This window comes from Marmota monax, unplaced genomic scaffold (genome assembly GCF_021218885.2).
Source record: "Marmota monax isolate L192 unplaced genomic scaffold, Marmota_monax_Labrador192_F-V1.1 WCK01_AAM20220418_F8-fsc00146, whole genome shotgun sequence".
In the NCBI taxonomy this organism is placed as follows: Eukaryota; Metazoa; Chordata; class Mammalia; order Rodentia; family Sciuridae; genus Marmota; species Marmota monax.
In genome coordinates this window covers 3134330-3156388 of record NW_026694096.1, presented here as the reverse complement: position 1 = coordinate 3156388, position 22059 = coordinate 3134330, and positions in this window count along the sequence as shown.

Here is a 22059-nt window from a genome sequence, read left to right as displayed (position 1 = left end):
TCAGCTTTATCTGCTTTCTGGTAAATAAATACTCCTCCAAAAATTTAATCAAACTCTGGTCAGTGAGTTGTATCTCAGAACTATAGTTCATTGATTTTAGACAAACAAAACAAAACACTGATTTCACTCAACTGTTTTTAGAGCAAATTCATATTCATTAGATAAACTTTGTTGAATTCTTATGTTCCAGAAAAACTAGTAAACACTTTAACTTTAATTATGTCATTTAATCTTCATAAAATTCTTATAAGAGACAGAGGCAAGTTGAAATTGATCCCTGCTTCCCCTTAGAGCCAAGTTTTACCAGACCATATTTTGAGGAGTAATACAAGTGGATACCCCAATAAGACATTAAGGGCTTTTTGGGTTACCTAGGAAAAAGATGGAGGAAATGCTCTCAAATGTAAAAATATTAGCCCAGAACAACTAGAAACATTATTTTTTCCTATTTTAAGTGTAAGAAAGATGATATTCCATTGGCCAAGGTCATAAAGTTTTAAAGAAGTGGAACCAGAATTCTTATAAGCTTCTCAAACACTAAGGTGCTTGATATTCACTGAGATATAGTGTTAAAATTCAGATTTTGATTCCTATAAGTCTAAAGCATCTCCAAGAGTCCTCATTTTTAACAAACTCCCGGGTGATATCAGTGCTACTGGCTATGTATCACACTTTGAGTACAAGATCCTACAGAGATGAATGTGGAGATAACTGAAAAGGTGACAAATGCATGGGTATCCTATTGAAAACAATATAAAAAGAGTAATTATGCTCTTGTTTTCCATTTTTTACTACAAGATGGCAAATCTTCATAGGCAGTGAGCACCTTTATTACACCTCCAGTAATACAGCAAAACAGTTATTATGTACAAAGATGAGAGAAAAGGGAAACAGTCAAGCAGATGCTGTAGATCATGCCCATCAGGGGAGCAGAATTTGTGGTGGAAAAGCCCTTGGGTTCACCAGGCTTTTCCATATGGTTTCTCTGTCAGTTTGGGTTGGGTTTAGCCACCATCTTTATAACCGTAGATCAAGATGTTACATTACTTCCTGGGGAGGATGGAAAAATCAAAATTTTTCTTTATTTCTGCAAAAATGGAGCATGTTAGGTGGGACTGCCTAAATCATCATTCTGAATTTAAAAGGTTTTGAATTTAGTTAGGTATTATTCCTTACTCCTCTTCCAACACCCTCAACCCCCACATGTATATCTGCCTAGAAAGTACCTAAATAAGCAGTAAGTAGAGAAAGATAAGGGAAAATATATTATTTGCTTTCTCATACTTATCTGAGATATGCCACAGGTTAAATTTTGTGATCTTAGTGTATAAAATATTTGCAATGAACATATTCATCACCTAATACCTGTGTTTTAGTAGTATCATTAAGTTTTACTGAATTATTTTGCTTAAATGGAATAATATCCATTTGATAATAGCTGATGAAACATAGGTGTGTTAGAGAAAATTTTAAAATAATTTGAAACTGATTTTATGAGAGTTTACATTATATTGGCACTTCATTGATACTTGATTTTCAAAATTGTATTGAATTGTATTCAATGATTGCATAATAATAGACATAATCAAGGTTTTAAGAAGCGTATATAAAATTGAAAAGCAAAAGTAATCTTTAAATGAAAAAGAAACAGTGTCTGAATTATTTGTAAATTAAGGACTATATTTATAGTTTCTTTCTTTGAGATATTCACATGCAACTGAAAAATCAAATTTTACTTTCTTCTCCTGTTTTTTATATGGTCCAAACCACAAAGTCACTGTTTTATTTTTAATTGTGATCTTGTAAATTTCCTGCATTACCTTTCCCTCAAAGCTTATATTGTTCACTCTGTTTTTGCCTCAGGGTGACAGTCTCATTTTCTGAAACTTCTGGAAACTCATGAACTCTACTTCTTCATGAGTTTTTAAAATACCATTTTCTTTTGACCCGCCATGTGACAAATATTGGACCTTGGTAGTAATAATAAGCCCATTTCTATGGAAATGGTGCAGATATTATTTAATCAATCTTGCTGGATACTGAACAATTCATGAACGGCTTGTTGAAATTCAATAAGCCATTCATGAATACTTGAATTGAGAGATTCTGGTTTTTAAGAAAAAAACAGAAGCTGGTAAATATCACTGGGGACAAATACTACTTCGTCAAATTCAAACTGGCTCTGAAACATCTCAGTTTTTAAATTCTTCCTGAATGTGTCTGCAGTAAGGAGAAAGATGAGGTATGATCACAAGGTAAGGAAATACATTTTCTTAGGTGATTTATAAAGCCAGCTCTCCAAGTGCAATTCAAGACAAGGACTTGCAGAAATGTTTGAGGCCTCAGCAGCATCATTGCCACCAACATACAGTCTCCTGGGCACATTCTAAGAAGGTCAACACTCATTGTGGTATTTGTTCATAATCGTCCTTGTTATTTTATTGTCACACTTTGTAAGTTGGTGTCAGGCACTTTGAAACTGAAGGAATGCCTCTCAAAGGCCCTTGGAGATCCTGATGCAAGGAGCTTCGTTCATATCTGAAGAGGGCTGGAAAAAGAAAATAAACTCATATCCCTTCTACTATCAGTGTACATCCTCATCCTGCCACGGATACATTTTTAATTGCTCTCCTTAAAAGCTTGATCCAAAAGCCTTTGAAGTAAACAGCTCTCTACCATTATCCCATTACCAGTGAACAGCCTCTCAATCCTGCCCTGATTTTCAGAGAGAGAGAGAGAGAGAGGAAAAAAAAAAAACATTTAGAAATTGTTCTGAAACATGGTTTCTGCTAACATTTTCCTGTGGGTGATCTTCCTGGCCTATTAGACATTTGTAATCACAAAGAGCTTAAAATATGGGACTGCAAGCATGTTAGCACAGTGTGTAGCCTCTGTGCTCAGAAGGTAGCCAGCAATCACAGTGAGCTTATTCCAGATCTGTAGCTGCACCAGCTCTCCAGGGAGCCAGAGCTGCCAGTCCACCCTCCTATCTCCCTTGGAAGAGAATAGGTGGTAGCAACAATTCATGTGGGCGGTAACTGAAGAAATGGAAGACTCACGTAGAGGAGGAGGGGAAGGTGGCACACGCTCCGCAGTGGTGGAATAAATGACACAGCTTGAATGCAACGCTGCTTCTGTTCTTGTTTTTAGACTGATGATGTGTATAGCTTTTCCCCCTCCTTTTTAAATTAGCAAACCTAATCCTTACTAAGCACCTGGCTGCCTTGCTCCTGGACCGCATCCCTGTCTATCTTCTTTCATATGTCATTTCTATACAAAATATGAATGCAGTTTCACTGTGTTCAGGGATTCACTGGGATCCAACTGCTCCTCCCGCACCCCAGGATAAGAACACTTAAAAATATTTCTTTGATCAGAATTTCAAGCCTTAGAATAATAAAGTGGTGGTGGTGACAATAAATAAGTGGTTTAGGAGAAAATCGTTCTCTACTTTCCCAAAGTAACCATTTTGAGAATTTTGTTGTTGGCATAATCATGATTAAAATGAAAAAAAAGACAGTATTAACTATCAGCTTTTCTTTCTGTTCCTCCAAAGGAAGGAGAAATTCAAGATGTAGCATGATTTCTTTGGGAATTCATGATTGGTCCAATTAAAAATATATTTCTTTAGTTGGTTGGCTGAATTTTAAAAATTGTGTTAAATCAATACATCATTATGTCCATTTTCTTAACAGCACAAATGTTTAAAACCCCTTTGCCTATGTGAATTTAGTCTTACACTAGTTCTATGCCTTATTGGAATTAGCTGTAAAAGCACTAACTCCCAAGGTAGAATGTTAAAGCCTGCATGGAGAAAGTGTCCTTCATATTTCTTAGACAATCAGGTAGGTCTGTGAACTTTCCCACACAGGACTCTGTATAGCAGTGACTGCTTCTGACAATAGCTACATTCTTCGTAGAGATAGTCTGCTATCTGTGCTATCAGCCATTATTTTAGTTCAGTCTGTACACAAAGGAAGTTGTGAAGGCTTTAAATGCTCTAATTCCTTTAGGATCCTGAAGGCAATTATAGAATGGCAGCACAGCCAGGTCTGTGTCACTGACCTATGGATCAGAACCATAGACCCTCTTCTATAGTATATTTTAATGCTTGCATACAAAAAAAGGGGGCAGCAAGGTAGGTGTGGTGGCTCACACCTATGATGCCTTCTCCGGGAGGTCAAGGCAAGACAATTGCAATTTCAAAGATAGCCTGGGCAACTTAGCAAGATCTTATCTCAAAATAAAAAATAAAAAGGATTGGGGATATAGCTTAGAGGTAGAGCACCCACTGGGTTCAATCCCCAAAAACAGGTGAGGAGGGAACAACCACATAGGAAAGATGACAGGTAAATATAAACATAGAAAGGTCGCCAAGTTGCATATATATATATCTTATGCTTCTAGAATACCTTGTAATGGAAAAATTATCAGAATGTGAAATGATGCATGAGAGAAAATATTCAATTATGTGGACATTTTAGGATACTTTTGGAAATTCTCCATCACGAGTGTGGGTGTTGACACCACCTTCTTACACTTTTGATAGCATTTTTTTCAAGTTCCACATTGTAAATGAATTCTAAAGCTGTATTACAGAGCTGATGTGAAAATAGCTTGGTTCTAATCGTGTACTCCTGTTGCCATTATATAGCCACTTTTGAAAATGATTAGATTGCTTAGTATCTTGAAAATTTATGTTGAGAAATCTCATGAATAAAATATTCATCAGGATTGCCATTTGACAATGTGTGAAATAATGGATCCTAGTATGACTTTTATGTTATAAAAATGCAATCTCACATTTGATGAGTAATATTCCAAATACAAACAAAAGATCTGTAGTTTGTCTCATTATTTTAGCTGTATTGAGCACCATCAAGCCAACATACATTCTGGTAAACCTTACTCTGTTACAGGTCTAGCTCTTTATGTAAAAGATTTGAGTTCACTCACCTAAGCTCTTTAAAACTGAATGTTCACAGAAAATATAGTTTTGGTTTACATGAAGTTATCTATTTCAAAGATGATCTAAACACTGTTGTAGCTTTAGACAGTAGGGTGTGTGTGTGTGTGTGTGTGTGTGTGTAAAATATACACTATTAGCCAAAATCATGGAATATGGATTCAGAAGGATTCGAATTTCACTCTATGTTCTACCCTTACTTGCTTTGGGTGCCTGAAAAATCATATAAAGTCACAAAGTCTTGGGTTTTATACTTTCAAAATGAAGATGACAAAATATTTCTCTCACAGAAGTTTTTGTGAGGATTTGAATAATATAAATAAATTACGAAAATATCTGGTACATATGAGATGCTATTATTATAAATTAAAAGTAAAGTTTAAATTAGAGTAATTTGAAATCTCAACAGAAAACATTAGATTGATTGCAAACTCAGTATAGAATAGCATTGTACTATATTGAGAAATCATAATACCTCTTAATAAACAGTGCCCAGATTTTTAGGATGTCCAGGAATTAAACAATACTAATTAAACCTTTAGGGAATGGATTAACTGCCAAATGTCTGAATTGAACTAGCTGGTCTCTGGCCTTAACAGAGAAATTGACCTAAAATCAGGAAGTTTAAACAGTGTAGGCTCAAAAAGAGATTGAGTCACAGGGATGAGAGGTGGGAGGGAAAGGGAGAGAGAAGGGAAATTGCATAGAAATGGAAAGAGACCCTCAGGGTTATACAAAATTACATACAAGAGGAAGTGAGGGGAAAGGGAAAAAATACAAGGGGGAGAAATGAATGACAGTAGAGGGGGTAGAGAGAGAAGAGAGGAGGGGAGGGGAGGGGAAGGGGGATAGTAGAGGATAGGAAAGGCAGCAGAATACAACAGACACTAGTATGGCAATATGTAAATCAATGGATGTGTAACTGATGTGATTCTGCAATCTGTATACGGGGTAAAAATGGGAGTTCATAACCCACTTGAATCAAAGTGTGAAATATGATATATCAAGAACTATGTAATGTTTTGAACAACCAACAACAAAAATTAAAAAATAAATAAATAAATAAATTCATGCTTAACCCTGAAAAAAAATTAAAAAAAATAAATAAATAAACCAAGCTGTTATTTGTCAAAAATAAATAAATAAATAAATAAAATGGGCTGGTTTCACAAGACTTCATTTTTATGATGCTATACTGGTAAAATTTTGAAATTGTATAAACTCATACATGAGAGAAAGCGTGAATGAGACTGACAGAAGAATACATACTGAAATACCAATAATGGTTGAATATAAAAAAATCATTTCCATTTTTTCTGTTTGCTTATCTGTATTTTCTACTATGAGCATGCCTCTTTAAGAAATAAAGGTTTATAAAATCATAAAAATAAAGAATTTATCAGAGGATTTGCATCTGAACATTGATAATCCCAGTGTGCCACCAGACATTGTACCTAAGAAATATCTATATAAGTGAAGGGAGATAAATGGGTGTGCAAGTTGTGTATTCTTTCCTTAGTTTTATTACACTTTCTCTTTGTAAATTAAGTATGCAAAAGTACCCTCATGAAGGATGAATCTGAAAAAATTAGAGCAATATATTCTAATTTAGCAGAAATAAATTTCTTATATATCGAGATTAAAATTTTTTATATCTTTGTATTTTAAAAAAAATGCAAATAAACCAGATGCTGAGTCCTGTGTCAAAAAAAAAAAATGGTGTGACCCTACTTGGTGCACAACCAGAGAAGTGAAAAATTGTGATCCATTTCTATACAACAAATAGAAGAACATTCTGCTATCATGTATAATTGAACAAATAAATAAATTAAGATAGACTATCAATTGAAAAAAAAAGATTTAGTCAATCTAAGATGTAAGAAAAATTCAAGATATTATGAGAAAACAACCTATTTTTATGAAATAAAAATTTCAGATGAGGTCTTACTTATATCCTCCACCATTAGAGAAGGTAAAGAGAAAAGAATTGAGGTATTCCATGATTTAGCAGTTTCTTATTGGAAGTTTTCAGTCTTTGGATTAGTAGATCCAATATGATCTCAGGCAGTACAGAAGACAAATATACCCATTGTTTCTGCTGTGAAAAAGACAGTGTGATTAAGCTCTCATCCCTCCCAGGTGGACACCAGACTCAGCTCACCCAGCAAAGATGAGTCATGGCTCTGATGCTGTGATTGCCCTGGGTCCAGCCAAAGCAGTAATTAAATAGCTCAGAGCTTTGGAGCAGGAGGGAACCTCTGAACTAATTCTCCTTCATGCTTAAATTGAAGCTGATTCTGGAGAATAGCCAGTGATTGCTAGGGATTTAGGAGGATGGTCTTCTGCAAACCATCCATAGGAATCATGCCAACAGACTCTCAACTGAACAGATGAAGTGCAGGCTGGGGAGCTCTTGGGCTAATTTGTTTTTCATATATGGCAAATGTTTTCAAATATAAGTTATTAATTGTGCTTTAAAAGTTGACCATATATAATATAAAGCAGATTGGTTGGTTGTTTATGCACTAATTCATTTGAGAAAGTTATTAAAAATTGTAAAGTTCAGGACACTGCTGTAGTTACTGTTACAGATAAAACATCAAACAATAAATGTATAATAGAAAAAAATTGACAAGAGAGAATGAATTTTTTAACCTATATCCTAAATGTCCTGTGACAAATGAACAATTAAAATACAAAACATTTCTCTATTCAACATATGATTATGTTATTCTTTTGAATAAAGCATTACTTTTTTTCCCCTGGACTCTGCATTGTAATACTTGCCAGTAATTTTGTCACATAGGAAGATATTATTGTAATGTTCCAAATAGATGCTTTCTGAAATACTCAAGATAATGTTTTCCAAATTAATTGGCCCAGTGGGTTATGGTAGATGGTGTTAGTTTCATTGGCTGAGGTTTTGATGGTGCCACCAGGGTGCCTGGCTTAAGTACATTCTATGTATTGAGTTTTTCCAGAGACATCCATATATTTATCTTCAGGTTATCCTGGAGTATCCATGTACTACATACTCAGCTCTACATATAGAAAACTCAGTTTCATAGCCACATTGGTGAAGTTTCACAACTAACATGAATTTTGAAGTGTTTAGCACTGTATATTAAACATATGAGAAGAATTTTATTCAACCCATCACCAACGTGAAACATTGCTCAAAACTAATGTATTTTGGGGAGTTATGAGCACAAAATGCATTCGTGTACAAAGTGGCTCAGATACATAGGTTGGATCCAGGACTTCTATAGGCTTATAATCAAGAATAGATCGAACAAGATAACTTTATATGCCCAGTATATATTATTATCATGATAAATAAAGTTATTAAATGTATTGAAGAAGTAGAATTTCATTTTCAGTTATAAGATTGCTAGAAAACACTTTCCTTCCAGTAGAAAGGGCACTTCAGTAAAAGACATAGATCATCATACTTAAAATCTCCCAGTCTGGTACTATGTGCCTCTGAGATCTTCATGGTTTCTATTTCTCCAATTTGCTTCAGGGGGTTTGCACAGTGAGCTCAAGTGATAGCCGTCGAGTTGAATTCAGATCACAGTTCATGCCTTTGGAATCCACATTTCAGTTATCACTGGACCCACATGTAACTCCCCTGAGCCTTAGTTTTCTCCTTGGGGAAAGCAGTTTGTAAGCTGCAAGGTATTTTTTAAAAGAAAGTAGAAGTGTTCCCCGAGCTCCCTCATGCTTAGCACAATCTCTAACACCACCCAGTGAATGCTGATTACAATCCATGTTTGTGTATGTGTGTGTGTATGTGTGTGTGTGTGTGTGTGTGTATATATATATATATATATATATATATATATATATATACACACACACTGGGGATTGAACCCAGAGCACTCAAACACTGAGCCTCATCACTGGCTCTATTTTGTATTTTATTTAGAGACAGGATCTCACTGAGGTGCTTAGTTCCTTGCTATTGCTGAGGCTCGCTTTGAACTCCCTATCCTCCTGCTTCAGCCTCCCAAACTGCTGTGATTACAGACATGGGCCACCGTGCCTGGCTCATATTATGTATCCTTTTAAGTTGGATATTTAAAATTGTCTGTTATATTCCTTTACCTTAAAAAATCAAAAGTAGATATTATAAACTATCTAAAGTAAATAGTATAAGATAGAGTAAGTAAGAAAGCTTAAAGGAAAATTTATTTCAATGATTAATGAAAATTGAAGTTTTATTTTCTTCATCTGATATATAAATTTTAAAACCCCTTCTAACCACTATTTCACTTTTTGTGATCCAATGTTTTGACAACTATGATAAACTAAGAGAAAAAGTCCAATAAAATTTCCAAAAAAATTCAGGAACAGATTTTCTTCTCTTTTCCTGATATCATTCAGCACCAGATAATTTCATTTCTATCACATTCAGCTGTACTGCAAATCATTTTTATGAGTGAATTTGCATGCTTTAGATCAATTATTCTTTCTGTCCCTGTATGCTGTTCAACAGAAAGGGCAAACTTAGTTGATAGAAATTGATTTATTAAAAGAATGTATCATGTATTTTTCCTAAAATTTTCACTTTATGAGAGCTCCAAAATTGGAAACAACAGATATTTTTTTCCTAATCATCTCTAATCACATAGTATATTGTAAAAGCAATATTAACATGCACTTCACATCTGAAATGCAATCCAAATTGGATAAGCTTATGGAAAATTTATCAAATTAAAATATACTGATAAATTAAAATACAAAAGCTTTGAACATATGACTTAAACTTAATTATTTTGGGATATATAAAGAATGCAAAAAATACACTAACAACTCAGTAAAACAATATAATTGGGGAACATTGATGTCTTTGGAACTTAAAAAAAACTTTTGTAGCCTCCTTTGGTTTGTATTTATATTTTTTGTGTTTTTTTTTCTTTATTCTCTTATATTATTTGCTCAGATGTCTGAGTCTCCAGAAGAAACCCTGTATTCCTCCCTGGTTATTCCCATGTGGTTCACAAGATAGTGGGGGCCAGGGGGGGAAGCTTTTTGTTTTGTTTTTTACAGGATTGATAGAGAACAAGATAAGATAATATTTTTATTTTATCTCTTATACTTAATTTGGGCCTTAAATAAGTTCACAGAACTCTTCCAATTTTTATATATTTTCCTTTGTGAAAGTAATAAATGTTGAAAGTTTCTGTAAAATATAAATACCGCTTGATACATTGATAAAACAAAGCCACAAAGGAGCATACTGCACAGCCAAGACCCAATTGAGCATGAGTTTTAACTGTAATCTCAGTTGACATTTATCTAAAATTGTCTCCTACTTTGTCATTACACTATTACAGGTACAAGTTTGAGTGGCCCATAAATCAGAAGTTCTCTAATTCTGTCTGAAAAATCAAGGCTGATTTATTTAAATTTATCTGAAATCCCAAGGCCCTTAGAGAATGGATTATTAAATGGAGATGTATGGCTCTCTAAGAGGTGGCAGACATTGCCCTGTGATCTATAAAAGCTCTACTTGCTCCAGACTTTCAGCTTATCAAGGTTCTCTATTTCAGAACAGAAGGTGTGTGTGTGTGTGTGTGTGTGTGTGTGTATGTGTGTAAAATCTTCTATGTATATCTATGTATATATATAATATATATTATATAAACTATGTATATATATTATATATAATCTATGTATATAATATTTATAATCATATATATAATCTATAATATATAATATATGGATATATAGATTATATATTATATATATAATCTTCACATTATTGAAAAATTTCAACCCATCCTGTTTCACTCATACAGAATTTCTCTTAAAATGACCTTGAGATGCTAAGAGAATACATTGTCTTTTTCAAATGTGAAATCTTCCATTCAAGAAGTCTACCCCAGAGGTTTACAGATGGGCTTCTCTCTTATGTACATGGAGTTGCTGAATGGTTAGGTAAATTTTCCAGTCATTGTATGGATCTGTGCCAAATCCCTGTCTCTCAATTTGCTACTCTAATAGTATTTTCTCATTCAGCATGCATGGTTGTAAGAGGAAAATGACATATATTCACATTCATTAAATTACTGCCAACCTTTATTATATTTATAGCTCTAAGGGTTTTTATTTTAAAAACAAAGGATGTGTGCCTTTTAAATAGCATCTAAAAATAAAACAAGAATTACAATACTCTAATTTTAACCTAAGCTAGGAAAAAAATCTGAGGTTGTATAATTTTCTTCATGGCTTCTGTTTTGCCTGACATATTCCTATCTGAATTTTTGATCCAAATTTAATATCTTATTACACAAGATTTATATAAAGAGTAATTTCAGTTGAGTTGCTCTGCAGTTCATTTAATATCCCAGTGATAACAAAATTTACCAACTTCAAAGCCTCCAGAAAGCTTTGTACTTTCCTCTGCCCCAATGGTGTCTTTAAACATAACTATTTTATTCATGTGAAAGAAAATATAATTTAAAACTTATTTATCAAGATGAGCTAATAAAGATAATATGTTGATAAAATAAACACATTTTTCTGAATCTAAAATATATTTAAGATGAAATTGCAGAATTTATAAGGATAACCATGAATTATTTTTATTAAAATAACTCCAACGAAATTATTCTCACAAAGGTCTAAAAATTATATTACCTGTAGGAAACCTTTATAAAAGTGAGGTGGACTTAAAGTCTGTACTTTGTAGGAACATAGTTAGGACTCAAAAAATGATAGTCCAAGGTAAAGGCCTCAGAGTATCCTCAAAAGCAAGTGTCTGACCTTCCCATACCCTTCTGACCTACCCTCCTAAGACAAGCCAGAGATACTAGAATTCCTCCTCCTCAAAGGGAGGATCATATTATTACTCAAATCCAGTCATGAAACCTAAAAATATTACTCAAACTTTTCTGTAGGACCTGGTCATAAAGAAATTCTCTGACCTACCATTTTTTATTATAAGTACAAGACACCATTCTAGAAAGGGTCCTGCCCCATAGCAGAAGGGAAGAAATTGCACAGAGACTAGGAAGAATCTGAACAAAAGGTTTTGCTGCATTCTCCACCCCCCCGTGTATTACTATTTGATCATATTCTTTTTTGCCCATGTCTACATGGCTGTCCAAGCTGCTTTCAATCTAAGCAGCCTTCAGATTGAAGACTGAAGACCCAACATCAACAAGTTATGGGAATCCCACAAATTCAAATTGCCCATAGAGTACCAAAGGTGACAAATAAGAAAATATGCAATACTTGGAAACATTTTGGGAAATTTTAAAAATTCAAAATGCAGAGGCAAATTCATAAAGCATACAAATGAATATAAAAATAACAAAATCAATTTACTATATGAATGTTTAGATCCCAGTGTAAGTTAACAATGGAGTTGTATTTTTAATATTCTCAATAATTTTCATTGGGAAAATTATTAGAGTTCAAAATTGAATATCTAGTCATTCTGTCATTCAACTCTGTCATCATGGTAAACTGGAAACAGTTTTGTATGAAATAAAGGAGAAAAAGGATAAATATGGGACATGTTCCAGGACAAAAATAAAGACAAGTGATCAACTCTTGCAAATATTATTGCCTTAAAAATATTAGAAGACTAAATAAATAAAAACTAAATCTAAGAGCAGAGTTGGAGCAAGGAGTCAAATAAATCAGAGTGTGCTAAAATTCCTATGAAGGTTAAAAGTAATAAATAGTATTTTTTAAATGAGAAAATTAAGTTGTAACAGAAAAGGCAGTGCAAACTGAACTACAAAATAAAAAGAGCAATCTCAAATCAATTATAGTAAATCTCAATGGAGTAATTCATGAAGACAAATAACTAATACATATTAAAAAAAGAACAAAATCTAAATGCTAGTTAAATACAAGAGAGAAACCTAATTCCAAAGGAATCACAACTAAAAATAAATGGATGAAAAAAGATATACCAGACAAATGCCAATCAAAGAGGGAATGGATTTGTAGGGATGGATACTTATATAACGATAAAAATTCACCAAATTATTATACCAATTTTAAATATGTAATACACTAATAAAATAGCATCAAAGTAAATACTATTGATATATCATAAGAAGTAATTTTAAAACTTTGTCATCATACCTCAAGATATCAATAACTTCTCTCAATTATTGACAGGCCATAAAAATGAGGGGCTGGGCAGGTAAAATATAGAAGATCTAATAACTAATAAGACAACTCTTAATTCACCTAATAGAGTAATGGAGTAATAGGAAGAGTTAGAGATATATCCTCCAGGTAAATTAGAGGGTTTAAACTTTATTCAAATGTTCAATAAACCTTAAATTTTAATAGTTATTGAATACTGGACTTTAAAAAAGGACAACAGTTTTTAAAATGCAGAATATAAAGATCATGATTCACTTAAATATGTGTTAAAGATAAAAGTTCTAATTAAAATGAAAATTTAAATTCCTACATTTTCAGAGATAGTGAGGAAAGTACATTGATAAGGAACTCTTCAAAGAGCAAGTTAAGAATTATAACACTAAAGCTGATGAATAATCAAAACATTTCTTATCAACCTGCAGATTAGATAAAATGTCATTGTTCAGCACTTTCTAAAACATTAGTGATCATTCATATGAGTCTATATTTGAATTTAAATTAACCAAACTTAAATAGCAGTGTAAAATTCAATTTCCCAGTCTCATTAACCACAATTAAAGTGCTCAATAGCCATATATGAAATGTAAGCTAGGAAATGAGAGAAAATATTGAAAACATATAGGAATAATAAAATATTATAAAACACATAAAGAACTATTAAAACTTGCTAATGAGAGCTCATCTGGTTTAAACAATAGGAACAGTTCTAAATATATATTTCACAAAAATATGTAAATGCCCAATAAATACATGAACTAAAATGATATATCATTATAAATAAACTAGAATGGCTAAATAAGAGAGAATGGCTATATCAAGTGCTTCTAAGAGTGAAGAGCTGAACTTTCATATACTGCTGGTATGAATTCCACATTAGAATATACTTTGGCAATTTCTTATAAAGGTAAACACTCACCACTCACCATATGACGCAGCAATCCCACTCCTAGATATTTACTCAACAAAAATGAAATATATGTCCACTCAAAGGATCATGCATGAACATTCATAAGGTTTTATTCATGGTGGTTCCAAAACCACATGTCCCTCAGTAGGTGATTGTATAATCAATTGTGACATGGTCACACACAATGAAAAAATTGCTTAGAACAATAAGGATGAATACTAAAAACATTGTATGTTAGGTAAAATAAAACTAAAACAATAAAAAATCTTATAATTTCACTTACATGAAATTATATTATAAGCAAATTTAACAGTAATTGTCAGTATTGTAATGAATGTGTGCAACAGGATATTAAGTGACCTTTTGGGGACAATATATCTTTATTGTGATGGTAATTATATGGCTACATTTTATACCTTTATCTCAAAATTCGTCATGAAACTCACTTAAAATTATGATTTTTACTGCTTGTAAAGTGTACCTCAATTAAACTGATTATAAAATTAATGATTGTGAAAACAACTTACAAAAACCTATAGGATGCAGCAAACCAGTATTTTTGGAAAATGTGTAGCCATAAATATTTATATTAGGAAAATAGGAAGCATCATAATTAATGATTTCAACATGTGTCCAAAGTAATGTTTAAAAATAGTTATAGAAGAGACCCAAAAAAGTGGAATGAAAGATATAAAAAATAAATATCATAACATTGGAAACAAGTATAATTATGAAAGCTATAAAACAACTAAAAACAAAATGTAGACATACCTGATAAGATGAATTAGGTTTTCAGAGGTGAGTTTGCTTATTACTCTATTACATTTATTGAGACAAATAACTAAACAAATGTGTTATTGAGTTTAACAATCAAATATTACTTTTAATGTTGCTTATAATGTTAGCAACCAAATATTATTTTTATATTTGTGTGTATTTAAAGGTAACTTTAAACATTTGGATTGCTGTCTTTAAGCTCCCAGCTTTTCAAATTTTCAGGAGAACATTTATTTAAGAAAATATTGAAATAAGTAGGCATATTGCATTTTAACACTATGTCATTAGAATTTTTGAGATGTAAGGGAAAAATTAGAAAGTATGTGTGTATGTGAGCACTGTGAAATATTTCTGCCTTGGGAAGAGTCTTGTACCATGCAAATATGTGAGTACACACAAGTATATTATAGGTATTATAGACAAAAATAAAATACTTATATATAGATATGTATTTAAATATGCCTTCATTGCTCATTATAATAGTAGAAACCAATTTATTTTATTTGATGATATAGCAGTCTCTATGACTATAGAAAAAGTGGCATTTAAAGAATTCATAGCTTATGAAGAAAAATAGGCTAAAGTATTTATAAAATAAAACTCTTAGAGACACCGATGTTACACTATTTACTTTTTCAATGTATGTGATTTCAAAAGTCACAACATACACTTATTGCAACCCTCATTCCTTGAGAAATGTAATTGATTCTTCATTTATCAGCAGTTTCATAGACAGTTGAATAAAAGAGTTTACAGGGGCCAATATGAAAAAAAAATCAGAGCTTTCTACTTCTACACTGGTGCTCTTTATATGAAAATAAGTCTTTAAAACTTCTTATTTATTAGTATAAACTTTAAAACTTCTTATTCATTAGTAACGAATAAATATTCCTTACTAATAATACTAATAAAATAAATATAATTTATTTTAATGACATATATATGACAGCAGAATTCATTTTGATTCATTTTACACAGTTGCAGCACAACTTTTCATTTCTCTGGTTGTACATGATGTAGCATTGCATCATATGTGCAGTCATACATGTACCTAGGGTATAGATGTCCTTCTCATTCCACCATATTTCCTGCCCCTATATACCCTCCCGGACCCTCCCTCCTCTTTACCCAATTAAAGTTCTGCCATTTTTCCCACATTCCCCATTATGTATCAGCATCCACTTATCAGAGAAAACATTCAACCTTTGGTTTTTGGGGATTGGCCTATTTCACTTAGCATGATATTCTCCAACTCCATCCATTTACCTGCAAATGTCATGATTTTATTCTCTTTTAATGCTGAGTAATATTCCACTGTGTAAATATACCACATTTTTTTATCCATTCATCTACTGAGGGGCATCTAGGTTGGTTCCACAATTTAGCTATTGTAAATTGTGCTTCTGTAAGCATTGATGTGGCTGTATCACTGTAGTATGCTGATTTTAAGTACTTTGAGTGTCAACCACAGAGTAGGATAGCTGGGTCAAATGGTGGTTCCATTCCAAGTTTTCTAAGGAATCTCCATACTGCTTTCCAGATTGGTTGCACCAATTTACAGTCCCACCAGTAATTTATGAGTGTGCCTTTATCCCAAATCCTCGCCAACACTTATTGTTGTCTATATTCTTAATAACTGCCATTCTGAGTAGCATGAGATGAAATCTTAGTTTTGATTACTAGAGATGTTGAACATTTTTTCCTATATTTGTTGATTGAATGTATATCTGCTTCTGAGAAGTGTCTGTTCAGCTCATTAACCCATTTATTGATTGGGTTATATACTACAAATCTATAGTAACAAAAACAACATGGTATTGACACCAAAATAGACATGTAGTCCAATGGTATAGATCAGAAGACACAGAAACAAATCCATATAAATACAGTTATCTCATACTAGACAAAGGTGCCAAAAACATACACTGGAGAAAAGAATGCCTCTTCAACAAATGTTGCTGGGAGAACTGGAAATTCACATGCAGCAAAATGAAACTAAACCCCTATCTCTCACCATGCATAAAACTCAACTCAAAGTGGATCAAGGACCTAGAAATTAGACCAGTGACCCTGTGCCTAATAGAGGAAAATGTAGGACCAAATCTTCATCACATTGGACTAGGCCTTGACTTCTTTAACAAGACTCCCAGAGTGCAAGAAATAAAATCAAGAATTAATAAATATGATAGTCTCAAACTAAAAAGCTTCTTCTCAACAAAAGAAACAATCAATGAGATAAAGAGAGAGCCTACATTTTGGGAGCAAATTTTTACCACTTGCACGTCAGAGCACTAATCTAAAGAACTCAAAAAAACTTAATACCAAAAAAATATATCCTCACTTTTGAAATGAAAATTTTGAGAGAGTTTTCTCTCTCCCATAGTCTTTTCTGCAAAACATCTGTATGGATTTTACTGGAACCAGCAATTTGGGCACTGACATATTCTGATTCTGAGGAGTCTTTGAGAATTCCAACTGAGATAAAATGAAAAGCAACAAATTACCAGCAAACTTTTAAAAGTCAAGTTCAACAGTAGTTTATTTGTTGCTCACTTTCCAGTTCAAGAGATTAATTCTGATTTTCAGTCATTTATTCCTTAAATAGTAATTAAGAGACACAAGATTAGACCAGCCAGGGTCCCCACTATACCTCAGAGCCTCATTATCATTTGCATCCATCCAATGGAGGGAGAAAGGGCAGAACTGCCCCATACATCTTTAAACCTGTGTCCCAAATATGGCAGGCATTTAGCACTTCCATTTCATTTTATAGGCTAGATTTCTAAAGACATGTGCATACCTAACTGCAAAGAAGGCTGAGGCTTGTAGTCAAATTGTGTGCCCATGAAGAAAGCAAATAGATTTCAGTAAAAATCAGTTTCTGATAAGGCAGTTAATTAATTCTGTATTGTATTTCTATATATGAATACTGTTAAGTTTAAAAGCTGAGTTCCCCTGGTGGAAATTATATAACTGTTTTGTTGGGTTGATAGTTTGTTGGTACTGGGGATTGAATCCAGGGGTGCTTAACTACTGAGCCACATCCCCAGCCCCCACATTTATTTATTTATTTATTTATTTATTTATTTATTTTTTAGGGACTTGCTAAATAGCTGAGGCTGGTCTCAAACTTGCAATCTTACTGCCTCAGCCTCCTGAGTTGCTGGGATTACAAGCTTGTGCCATAACACCCAGCTATAACTATTTTTATAAGAAGAAGATGAACTAAGCATCATCATACTTGAGCCCCAGCTCTCTATCTCCACCTTTAACAACAAAGTAACCAGGCAAACTGTTCAGCTTCTGTGAAATTACATTATGAGAAGTTTCATAACTGGATTATTTTAAGATTAGTAATAGATTTAAAAGGCTACAATTCCACTTCTAATGAGTTCTGAGGGGTTGATTGAGTCTTAAATGTACAAAACTCCAGCAAATTGAAAAAGGGTGAAAATACCTTCTGAAATGAATATTGAGGTTCATATGGATGATTTTTATTTCATATAAGAGATTATCTATTCCTTTTATAAAAATTAAAGTAAAAGTCAGTAACTATATCATTTACCCATTACGTTAGTCACAGTTTTTTAAATTACAATTTTTAAAGTTAACATACAATTATACATATTTATGGATTACACTGTGATAATTTGATATGTATATACCATCTAAAAGATCAAGTCAGGGTAATTAGCATTTCCAACTCCATAAACATTTAACACTCCTTTGTGTTAGGAAAATTCAAAGTCTTCCAGTTCTTTATAAAATATGTAACAAATTTTTGTAAACTGTAGTCATCCTACTGTGTACAGGACACTAGAACTCATTTCTCCTATCTCAGTATATTTTGGTATCCATTGTCCCTTCTTCCTCTGTTCTCCTTCCGGTCACCCTTTCTTGCCAGTAGTTTTCATTGTCCCACTTTATTCTTTTGAACTCAGCAATTTTTAGCCTACACATGTGGCACTTGTCTTTCTGTGTCTGGTTTATTTTGCTTAATTCAGTGTCCTTCAGTTCCATCTAAAAAATTATATGTTTCTAAATCACTCTATGCTGATACCATTCTTTCTAGTACATATAGGTGCTAGGTAAATATAGGCTGAATGAATAAATGCATAAAAATGGATTAAATTAATTAAAATTAATTTAGCTATTATGGCCTGACATTGTATCAAAAGTACATCTTACCTTAGATTTCATCATCTGATTAAAATGGAAATATATTAAATGAAAATATATATTTAGAGTATATATATATATATACTCTAAATAATTTAATATTTAAACCAATGCTAAGCCTTTTTCTTTTTCAGAGAATATTTTAGAAATTCAGAATGGTCTAATTATTACACTAAATCTAACAAAAATATAAAAAATGTAATTCCACTAGTGGGACCAGTTTAAATACCTAGACATTATGTAGTTCAAATGAAAAAGATTGCATTTTCCATAACATATTTCATACCAGAATTGATATTTTTAGAGGAATTTCCTAAGGGAACAAACCAGAGAAGAAAATGTAGTATGTACATGTCAGACTTATTTTCATTCATTATATCATTTAAACCAAAAAATGTAATAGCAATGGAGTGGTAAATAAGTGAGAAGACCTAGATTCTGAAGCTGGCAGAAAGCTAGTATGGGAATGATTGACACATTTCCTATTCTGAAACATAATTATAATCCTGATCCTCAACCATCATAGAAACTATTTTTTCTTTCTTCCATGCTTATGAGAGAAAAAATCCTTATATAAATGCAGGCAGATTTTCACTATAACTTCGTATAATTAATTCTTACATTTTTTCATTTCTGCACCAAATATCATCAGTATTTACTGTGGGGCATGCACAATTTGAGATATGAGTACATACTGAGATAAAGACACAGTTTTGTTTTCATGCAATTTATATAATTCGCTAATGCTAAAAACCTCATTACAGTATTAGATTGATAAAAGGAAGAAATATCTTGGTATTCACCAATTACAGAAAAGTAAATCATTCAAAAATTAAAATTAATATAAGGAAGAGATTATTTTGTGTAGCAATAAATGAAACAAGGTAATGGAGAATTAAATCCTAATTCCTCTGTTTTTTAGTATTCAGAAGTATGTGAAAATGCTAGAAAATACTTTAGATCTAAAAATGGAAACAAGCTACTTTGGAAGACAGATATTGTACATTAATTTATATATTTACTTTGCAAATACTCAGTTCTTACTCTGAGCCAAATATACAAAAGTTTAAAATACAGGCCAAGTATAGTATTGTTGTGTAATGGCAGTGTTAGAATCACTTATATATTTTTTAAATTAAAGTAAGAATACTCTTGGTTGTTTCAGATAAAGAAAAACACAATGGCAAAACCAAAACAACAATATTTTATCAGATCCTTGGGTAACATCTGAGAACCAGGTAGGAGGTGAACCAAATGAAAAAAAGATTACTAAAGAATCACACCAGGGAGGTAGAATGGTAGAAATTTGATAATTAAGAACGTGTATGATACATAATAAGGAATGATCCCATATTTAGATTTATGTTATAGAAAAGTATTCTGGTGGCATATAAAGGGTGAACTGGAGATGAAGGAATATTTCAGTTAGACTAAATAAAAAATATTCAAAGGCACACACCCACTCAGGTATGACGATAGGTGGTATTGAGACATAAATGAAGAGATTGTGCTTTCAAATCTAGGAGAGAAGTGATGAGGCTTGAAATGAAGTGGAATGAGAGGGATTGAAGAGTGAGCAATAGATTTAGAAGAAGCTGAGAAAGTATAGTCGACAAGAACCTGTGGCCAAGTAGATATGGGGTATGAGGGTTGGGATGACTCTGAGTTTCTGAGAGTTATTTAAAAATTTAGAAATTAATTTTCCTAGAATCAGTAAATCAAATCATTACAAGGGTTGGATGTTGCCCTATACCTACAGGATGTGCTGAATGGTCTCTATGTATGTCATCTTTCCCACATAGCCACAACCCCTGTGCCAGGCTTCCTAGCATGGACTTTAACAGGCTTTCCCATGGGAAACTTAATGGTTCACCTGAATTTTTAAAATGTAACTTAAACAATATGTACAAATTAAAAGCTAATACTGTTGTATGCTTTGGGGCTCCTCCCAAAGAGGTAGGAGGGTTATTTTGGGTGATGGATTTGTTCCGAAGAAAAATGAGTTAAGTGGGCTCACTCCAGGAATTTCCCTTTGTATTCCTTTATAGAGACCTTCATATTTGTTACCTTTCAATATTATATTGAATTTATTTATTCGTGTTTTATGTCTATTATGTTGCTATCCAATACAAGTTGGATCACCAGAGCCTAGCTCCCACAAAGATATGCTGGCCATTCTTCCAAGTTGAAGCAAAACAAGACAAAAATGATATAGGCCAACTTGTGGTTAAAGACATGAAGTAGTTTAATTAATGAATTGAATGAATGCATTAATTAAGTTAGCAAATTGATAATGAAACTAAGAAGTCATAAATATCAACTGTGGCCCCATAACAAAAGAAAATTTGACTACAGAAAGAGAGAACCATTACCTCAGTCTTTGTTTTCTCTTTCTTCTACTTTTCTTCCACTTGTACTTATACAGCATTTTTAGACATTTAAGGAAGCAAAAAATGCCACTTACAATTTTGAGCTTATGGGGCTGGGGTTGTGGCTCAGAGGTAAAGTACATGCCTACCATGTGTGAGGCACTAAGTTCGATCCTCAGCACCACATAAAGTAAAATAAAAATCTGTGTCCACCTATAAATAATGTGTGTGTGTCTGTGTGTGTGTATATATATATATATATATATATATATATATATATATATATATATATTTTAAGATGTTTGAGTTTATGACTGACTGCAGTAGCTGAAGAGATATTTTGGAGTGGCAGCAACATAGAGTTTTCATCCAGCCAGCTCATAATGAACACATACCATGAGCAGGGGATATATCTTTATTTTATTGTTGTTGACATTTGGGCAGTCTTTTCCAATCTATCCAGCCTGACACAAATCTCTGAGGTTGGAACTATTATTATTCCCATTTTACAGATAAGAAAAAGGACCATAGAGGGTTAAGTATCTTAGATAAGGTCTCATAGAACTAAGTTGCATACCCAGGATTCAGATTCAGATGCTGGCTCCAGAACCCATTCTCCTAAGTGCTATACTATGCTGCCTTTTTAGACTACTATCTATAAAGGATGGTTTTGTTGTGTGTGCCTTCAGACTTTCCCTGCTCCTGTACACCTTCTCCATGAGCTCCCC